This window comes from Podarcis melisellensis (assembly GCF_964234715.1).
Source record: "Podarcis melisellensis genome assembly, chromosome: 3".
In the NCBI taxonomy this organism is placed as follows: Eukaryota; Metazoa; Chordata; class Lepidosauria; order Squamata; family Lacertidae; genus Podarcis; species Podarcis melisellensis.
The window spans coordinates 66,539,201-66,547,031 of record NC_138530.1 but is presented as its reverse complement, the minus strand read 5'-3'; the positions used below and the strand labels follow the sequence as shown (position 1 = coordinate 66,547,031).

The following is a 7,831-nucleotide window of genomic DNA, read 5'->3' as shown; positions in this document are numbered from 1 at the left end:
GAAAACCGGGATCCAAACAAAACGTAAGAGGGCAAGAAACCTCTGGATCGCTTTGCCCCTTGCGTCAGGAGAGCCGGATCCTTGGGGTTTTACGGCGGCCGAGCTGGGAGCGGAAGGCAGGGCTGCCGTCCCTTCCCTTCTGGGGACCGGTAGGAAGGATTTCATAGGATCTTCCCCTGCCGAAGCCGCAGCGAGCGCCGCGCGAGTTCCCGCCTCCTGCCTTCGCTCATTCATTCCCGCCGCCGCCGCCGCCGCCAGCAGCTGCTGCTCCATTATGAGCGGCTCCTTCCTGGTTCCTCGTTGCCAGACGCGCGACTTGGACGGCGAGCCTGAGGCGGCGGGAGCCGGGAAGAGGAGGCGGCAGCAGCAGCAGCAGCAGGAGAAACCCGGCGAGAAGCCCTCCTTCCCCGCGCCCGGCGCCTCTCGGGGCTCCTGCGCCGCGTAAAGAAGGAAACCCAAACAACCCGCGACGGGTAAGGAGGGGTCGCCGCGAGGAGCTGCTGGGCTCAAAGTTTCCGCCGCGGTCCGGACGCTTTGGGTCTGTTTCTCCCCCTCCCCACCCCCAACACCTCCCTCCCCTCGCGATCTGCCGTCGAGCTTATGCAATAGAACCAGTCTTGTCCCAGGAGAAAATGGAAGCGCCTTCGGGATTTGTCGCGCTTTTGGCCCCCTAAAGCGCGCCAGCCAAAGGGTCGGCGCGTCTGGTTCGAGCCCAGCCGGGGATGGTTTGTGGGCAGGATTTCTGCATGGCAGGGGGTTGGACTAGATGATCCTCGAGGACGCCGTCCAACTCTACGATGCTTTGATTCTAAGCCCCGGACAGGAAGGACTGCCTTGTTTTGCTCGTTTCCAGGGGGAACTCTCCGAAGTAATGGTTTGTGAGGAGGGGGTTCTGTCCGTCGGGATGGGGGTGAAAGTAGGGAGGTATCGAACTTGCTTTTTCTTCTCAAAAGCGTGGGAGTTTGGTACAGGAGCAAATTGGGTGAGGGGCTGTCCCCGCTTTTGCTTCAAGCACGTCCTGGTGCCGTTTGATACCTGCTCTTGAAAGTCTCCTTTGCCCAAGTTGTGCGCACGTGTGAATGTTGGTGATTCGTGATAGGAAGCGGACAAGAATCTGGTGTATATATACGTGTGTGTGTGTGTTCTAGATAGTGGAGGGATTATATCTGCAGGTGTAAATATCAACAAGTGCCCGCACTCCCCAGCCAGCAGGTGGGCAATTCAGGACTGCAGTCTTGTAAGTCTTGTACACACTTACTGCTTAGTAAGTCCCGTTGAACTTGGAAGCGCCACAGAATCTGCCTTACAGGCAGAAGGCCTCAGGTTGAATCTGACATCGCCAGGTAGGGGCTGGGAGAGAACCTTGCCTGAAACGCTGGGAAGCTGCTGCCAGTCAGTGTAAACAATACTGAACTAGATGGACCAATGCTCTGGGTCAGTATAAGGCAGCTTCCCATGTTCCTTCTGAGAAATGCATCGGATTGTGCCATCAGTAGTCCTCTTCCAATCCACTGCCCCAAGAGAATTGTCTGTTCCTGTTATCGCCTCTGGAGTAAAAAAAAAGTTTACAAACTCATAACGCTCCTGTGATAATTTTGCATGATTCTGTAAGCTTTGTAGCTCTATTTCTGCAATAGGCAGTCATAAAGCACAGGTTCCCAAACTGTGAGCCACCCAAACTTCTTTGAGGTGGTTACAGTGTCTGCATTAAATATCCAGTATAGAGGTGATGATAGCTTTTTGCCTTCCAAGATAATAAACAAGGATTACCAAGCTGGGGCTCTTAGGATGCTCTTGTGCTGCCTTTGCCATCTTCTATATTCAATCAATCCTATCCCAAGCCCTGCTGGGACAGGCTGCTGGTTGTGGGGAGATACTGGCAATACTGCAGCCAAGGGTAAGGGTCAAAACAGTGGCCGTTTCACAGCCCTCCATGGTTCATGCTTTTAAAAAATATGTCCTGCACCCAGTTTCTGCCATCTCAGTCTTCTATATTTCACACTTGGTTGCACTGATGAGGTGTTCTTCCAGGTGACTTTCATGTGTGTCAGACAAAATGATGTATTTTCAAAGGATAGTGCTAATAGCACTTTAGTGGAGGCGTTCTTGGAGGTGGGGCAGAGCTGTTGCAACAAGCACTGATAAACCTGCTACTGGCACAGCCTCCCTTAGCCTTGAAGACAAGTAGGTAGCTGATATGAAGACGTAATTATTTTGACATGCTGAGTTGCCAGCTGAACAGTGTGCATCTGGAGAGAAGAAGAGTTATTGCCATAAATACTAACAGGATGAGCTAAGCTGGTCCCCCAGTAGCTTAGTAACAAAAGCTTTGGTTTGTTCACAATATTCTCTAAAGCTGTGCATATACTGTAATTAGGAGAGATGTTGGTTGTGCCTCACCTTCTGCCCTGGAAACTCTTAACCCTTATCCCAGACTGGAAGCTAGTTTTATTAATAAGTTGCAAAAAAGAAAAAAAAGAGGCAGTTCATGATTGCTTAAGTGTTCCACTTCCTCCTTACTATACCGTATTTCTCCTGTTCTTTTCCAAGATTTGGTGCCGAAATGGCCTCAGCTAATCATTGTATGAACTAATAGTGAACCCCAAAAGAAGCACAGTGAGAACTGAGTGTGCTTGGTGGCCATGGAATGCTCATTGACTTTTTGGGGGGGTGTTTGGAAACATGGGGGGAGGGCGGAATGGAATATCTTTTGGGAGGGCATTGTTGGAACCCTGAACATTCCATATGGCTACATTTTGTCGCAGGCCCCTTATACGTGTGGATTATTTCTGCAGCCAATCAGAATGCGTTCTTCTTTAGGTAATTCATGGATTGCAGAAATATGAAATGGCAAGTTGAAACACAAATCCACCCTGATGGATACACACACAGAGAGAGATTAGTTTGCTTCTGCACACAGGCCTTCCTGGCTGTGTCTGGCAAATACATGCTCAGAAACTCCTTTCGAAAACAGCTCGGGAAGGAAAGAATTGTTTGCTCAGCAATGTATTGATCATAATTAGTGTTTTCCTCCCGTGAAAGTTGCAGTGATATCATAATTAACTACTAGATGTTTTATCAGTTGCAAGTCACGTAGGTCTTCAGTTCTATGCACAGCATAGGCAGCAAAAGTACATATAGTACTGTAATCTCCAGTGGTTCATTGAATTACAGCAATAAAACAACACAGTGGATTTGCTCCAGCTCACTGTGGGTGCAACGTCCTTGGGCGGATCCCCGTAGGGCATAATGTAGCTCACTTTCCCGCTTCCCCCCACTTATGGGCACTCATTGCACCAAACCATTACAGGAAAGGACACTTCTAGCTCAAGTTCCATGACTGAGTGGGAGGAGGAAGAGGAAGAGGAGGGCTGGATGGGGTTCCGGAAAGTGTACAACACTTTTCCTCCATAAAACACAAGTCTAGAGTGAGAGTCTAGGGTGATGTCTGCTGTTTCCAGGATCTCTTTCCATTGTGAGACTTTTGTGGGTGAGCTGAGTTTGTTTGAATGCTGAGTGAGAACCCGAGACTGAGAGGAAGGGTTTGTTAGAAGGAAAATGAATTTATGTTGATTTGTATACAGTATATTAGTAACTTTGTATAAATGTACCATTTTTATATGTAACTGTGTATTTTCAGACTGTTCTGTTTAAGTTTTCTGTTGTTGCTTCAGTTTTTTTGTACCCCGCTTAGAGATATTTTTATTATGTTAAGCGGTATGGAAATTCAATAATCAATACTCAAAGTGTGCACACTGAAAAGGGTAGTGGGGAGGATGTAGGGCTGTTATTCACCGTCAGGAGCCTTTGCACCCGCAGCATGTAATTTTCAAAAACTGGATCCTGGTCATTGACAGTAATAAAGTGAGTGATTCATACTCTTCAAAATAGATTTTATTGCAGCAATTCAAAACTGTTGTGGCTTACACAGTGGGATTATTGAGTTGTAATCTCCAAAGTACAACAAGCTTATCTTTCTCTTCTGGTTTAATAAATATCTCCACGTGGTGACTATGTTTGGCATTATTTTTTTTACTGCCATGTGCCCAGGCAGCAATTCAGGGGGTGCAGCTTCTCTTGCATTGAGTTACAGCAATGGGGAAATGTTTCTTTTGAATTTTTACTTGAAGTAGAGGCATATGCACTTTTAAAAGGAGCTCCTGATACATCACAATGACAGAGGTTTGTCCTGACTTATTTAGGACTTGCTCACTTAACCCTGAAAAGGTTAAAACATTTATTGATTTGCCTATCTCTGGGCACCAAGTGAAAACTTTTCTCTATAACCAAGCTTTTGGCTGATTAAACAATATATGGCCTTTTAAGTGTGTTTGTGGGGCAACTGGTTTGTTTGGTTTTTTTGTTACGTACTTTGTGTTCTCCTTTTGTTTTTTTATGTTGTAAACCACCCTGATATCTTCAGATGAAGGGCAGTATACAGATTAAAAAAATGAAACCTGGGTTGTGCTTGATACTTACTTACTTACTTTTACTAATCTGTTGCTGTTGTTGCTGTTGTTGTAATATTGTGTTTTTATGTGGTACACAGTCTTGTTATTTTTTATGTAAGTGTGGTTTATAAACATTTAAATTAAAATGTATAATGTTTTGAGGAGAGGGTAATTATTGCCTACCAAAAAGTGCAGAGGTTACATAGTCTCCACGAAACCCAATTTTCTATGCACTTTCTTCCTGTTTGCCTTGCAACCTGTGTGAACTGCTGTTCATTGTTCAATATGACAATGTTTTAAGGACTGAAAAGCACCGGAACCTTTCAAGTTCTTTTTCAGGCATTAGCTTCAGGGTACCCTGATCGGTACCTGCTCCTGCCATCCTAGCAGTTCGAAAGAAAGCACGTCAAAGTGCAAGTAGATAAATAGGTACCTCTCCGGCGGGAAGGTAAACGGCGTTTCCGTGCACTGCTCTGGTTTGCCAGTAGCGGCTTAGTCATGCTGGCCACATGATCCGGAAGCTGTACGCCGGCTCCCTTGGCCAATAAAGCGAGATGAGCACCGCAACCCCAGAGTCGGCCACGACTGGACCTAATGGTCAGGGGCCCCTTTACCTTTTATTAATAAGACTGAATATTTTCCTACCTGCATGCGAAATATTTTCGCATATTTTTCGAATATTTTCCTACCTGCACACGAAAGCTCATACTAAGAACTAACTTAGTTGGTCTTTAAGGTGCTACTGGAAGGAAATTTTTTTGTATTGCAATAACGTTTGCATTTGAAAAAAACAATGATAGTCTTCCAATATTCACCTACAGTGAATCTCTAAAAGCATAATCTCTTTTGTTCTATAGAATCCTTCCAGTGAGGTGTGATTGAAATATCAAAAGCATTTACCTGCTAGACATTCCAGGTATCTGCTGTCTCATTTAACTGGTGCTTACTGGGCCATTCTCATGTAGCTGCTGATTTGCCTTGGAGCTTGCAGATCACTGGTGCGCTCACATGGCATGCAAATGTCCCAGTGTATTGCGGGGAGCATCTGTTAAATGAAATGTCTGTGATATGAAACACCTTAATGTGCAAATGCTTTCTGCAGGGGGGGGGGTTGTCACATCTATGTCTATCCATAGTTTTCTGTTGTTGTGGTATAGTTAAATGCATGGCTGCTTTTACCCCCTTTTGTGATGTGGATTAATACTTTGCCATACATTTGCATTTTGGTTTTCCTTTACTGGTTGGTTATCAGGTACATTTTTGCCTAAGAGCAAGTGCATATGGTATTAGAAATAATACCTAGCTTGTAAACAGTATGATGTTTATAAAACTCTTCATATATGTGGAACACAAAATAGTGGTTTAAAGAAAGGAACTTGCAAAGATACAGTTACTGGTATTCAACTAAGTTCATTGTGTTCATAAATTTCAGTGGGTCTACTTGGAGTCAAACTTTGTTGAATATCACCCAATATCTTTTTGGGGTTTGATTGATAATTCTTAATGTGGCAGGATGCATCCATGTCTGGTTATGTAATGGCATTCTCCTAAATGATTAGCTGTCATCTTAGAAACCTAACAAAGTAATTTAAACTGATGTCAGGCAGCTTGCATACTTGGCAGCTTATGGTTTGGAGGATTTTTCAATTCTATGTTGAACGTAACCTCCTTGCAATTTAAACCAATTACAGAAGGATTGAATTACCACCACACGGGTTATAAACACATGGGCTATGTTTAGCTTGACCTGAAATGCTAGGCAAGGGAATACTGTGATGGTGTCCTCCCTGCACCCTCATGGTCCATCTGCATTCCTGAAACTATCATAAAGAAGTTCACCTTCCTCTTTTCCTGGACATCAGAAACATTGGTCTTTTACCCTCCTTAAGATGATCTGCTTAGCCTACCACTACCCATTCCCTCCGTTTGTGCGACAGCAGAGTGTGTACAGTACTTGGAAACCACAAATCCTAAACCTAGGATATCAGCCAATTGTTCTAGGGACTTAAAGGTAAAGGTAAAGTTACCCCTGCCCGTACGGGCCAGTCTTGACAGACTCTGGGGTTGTGCGCCCATCTCACTTAAGAGGCCAGGGGCCAGCGCTGTCCGGAGACACTTCCGGGTCACGTGGCCAGCGTGACATCGCTGCTCTGGCGAGCCAGAGCCGCACACGGAAACGCCGTTTACCTTCCCGCTGGTAAGCGGTCCCTATTTATCTACTTGCACCCGGAGGTGCTTTCGAACTGCTAGGTTGGCAGGCGCTGGGACCGAGCAGCGGGAGCGCACCCCGCCGCAGGGATTCAAACCGCCAACCTTTCGATCGGCAAGTCCTAGGCGCTGAGGCTTTAACCCACAGCGCCACCCGGGGCCCGAGCGCCACCCGGGGCCCAGCGCCACCCGGGGCCCACTAGGGACTTACTGACCCCCAAAGAGCCAGGCCACTAAGAAAGAGAAGTCTCTGCTTGATGCCTCACCAAAGACAACCTTAAACCTGCTGTTAACCTGCTTTAATGTCATGGCTCTCAAACAAGAAGTGTTGAGACTTTTAGGACCATGAGGGAACTCAAACAAAAATTCTTCAGATCTTTCTAAGCAGCCTCAGAATACCCAGAGTTATTTGCCTAACATCCGTCACTCTCCAGAATGACTCAGTTTTTCTTTTTATGTAGAAGTAACTTACAGAAACCCAAGGTTCAGAATTCCCACTTTCCTTTTTCATTATAGCGGTGCATCCCCTTGTTCTTGTTCTCACCACAACTGGCTGTTCATTGTATACCTCTGAATACAAGGGAAATTCCTAACTAGAAAACTTTATTAAAGCTACAGATAGAGAAATGTGAAAATGATCCTAGTGCCTTCTCTTGGCGTTCCAATCACAGTGATTGCTGAGCATTTCTAGGCACAAGTTTGGGATTTCCAGGTCTGAGTGCTTTTTATTTTTATCTTTTTGCCCCACCATTTCCCCCACGAAAACCTACTCTTTACTGCTGAATCAGTGCAAAGAGCAATCCATGGGAAACCTGAATTGCCGTTTGCTCTGATTCAGCAGTAAAGATTGGACTTTCCTGTGGAAAATGTCAGGGCAAAAAAGAAGTGCTCACATGCAGACTTGGAAAGTGTGGACGTATGCCTAGAAAGCATGGCACAAAAGATAAATGTGGATGGTGCAGGATTGTTTTTCATGCTTTATTAAATGCCTAAAGCCACTGCACTCAGGTACTTCCATGTGATAATCTCATAAAATAATGCTTTTACATGTAGTGTACTTTAGACTCATTAGCCATTACCTTTTGAACTTCCACTTTTCTAATTTCCCTATTTACCTCATGGTATCTATTTACCTCATGGTAATTCTCCAGAGCTTTCAATTCTGAAATCTG

General features: G+C 45.2%; 1 protein-coding gene across 1 annotated transcript in view; it reads left to right on the top strand.

Moving 5' to 3' along the window:
• PKIB (cAMP-dependent protein kinase inhibitor beta) overlaps nt 1-7,831 on the top strand; it is a 36,982-nt gene continuing 29,151 nt past the window's right edge. The window contains exon 1 of the mRNA XM_081905489.1: nt 1-473. The gene's annotated coding sequence lies outside the window, so the exon portion shown is untranslated. The remainder of the gene's footprint in view (nt 474-7,831) is intronic.